The following is a 1,447-nucleotide window of genomic DNA, read 5'->3' as shown; positions in this document are numbered from 1 at the left end:
GCATAATTTAATTGATTTGAATTTATTAAACTTGGATTATATAGACATAGTTTAATTGATTTGAATTTCGTGGGTTGAAGATCGAGTAATTTAGTTACTTTGCACATCTTTGGCTTAATTCATTTTAATTGTGGGATCTTTTTCTTTACTATGCTCATCTTTGCCTCAATTTTTTTGTATTCCTCTTCAAGCACATGTAAGAGACCAATTTTAAAGAGGATCTGTTTAAAGTCAGTTTAAAGTTAAATAGGTCTATAGCCCGGTTAAGACCCGTTTATGGTAGCCCGATTAAAGCCCGAGACTGACCAGCCCAATTATTAATCGTACCATGTCCCCCAAATCTAGACCCATTTACGTAAATGGACGTTCACAGTGCAAGGCTTCCAAATGGTCAAGCCCGATTAGGCCACACCGGTTGACACCCCTAGGGATGAGTCCTTGCCAACACACACACATATATATATATATATATATATACTTCTTTTTTTTTCGTTAACCCAACACCCCATATGAAGGCTTTACATATGGTTTGAGTTCTTTTACTCAATAAAAAAACTCTAAAATTTCATGATTTTGGGGACACCTTTGGTTTTTTTCTTTTTAATTCAAAATTTTAAGGTTTTGGTGGATTCCACTTCCTTGAACCTTGGCCTAAAAGAGGAAACAAACCCTACAATGGTGGTGTTATATATTATTACTAATTGATCTCTTATACGGTTCATTTTTGCCGCATGATTATAGTGTCAATTTGGATCCAAAACTGAGAAAAACCCAAATTTGACACATCACATTACTAAATGAGATGGTTATGCTTATAGGAGCTAGTTTTGGCACCAAGTATTAAATAAGACAGGATGGTTCTGGGATGAATTTTCCGATGAGTCTAGAACCGAAAGCTGAATAAGAAACTAGTTAGAACCATAACCGCTAGGACCCATCTAATATACCTAAGTTACTTATCTAGGATTAATTAATACTTAGATGTAACTTATTTAAATCTGATTTGATGTTCGTGATTTAGAAGTGAAAATTTTGGGCTTAATTGACTGTTTGTATGTTTAAGAATTGATGTTTGGTTATTTTATTCTTAGAAATATATATTCAATTATTTGTATGTTGGAAATTTTATTTATATAATTATGATTTTTATACATAATTGATTATTTTAGACTTTGAGTGATTAGAATTGTTGAGGAATTAGAACCAGACAATCACATTATTAAACAGGATCTAATCCCAATTTTGGAACTGTTTAGTAAGTAGGAAGGTAAGAAATAGTCCCGATCATCTTGAACTGTCCAAATAGCCCTTATATATGATTGATGATTTGACTATCTTATCATGGATGAATGGTGAATTTTGTGGATATATTATGTTTCATGTTTAATGAATCATTTCAAATCTCAAAATTATAGTCAAGACTTATATGTTTTTTTTTTTTTTTTTT

This window comes from Macadamia integrifolia, chromosome 10, assembly GCF_013358625.1.
Source record: "Macadamia integrifolia cultivar HAES 741 chromosome 10, SCU_Mint_v3, whole genome shotgun sequence".
Classification (NCBI taxonomy): domain Eukaryota; kingdom Viridiplantae; phylum Streptophyta; class Magnoliopsida; order Proteales; family Proteaceae; genus Macadamia; species Macadamia integrifolia.
The sequence above is the reverse complement of the archived record's forward strand: the minus strand, read 5'-3'. Positions refer to the sequence as shown.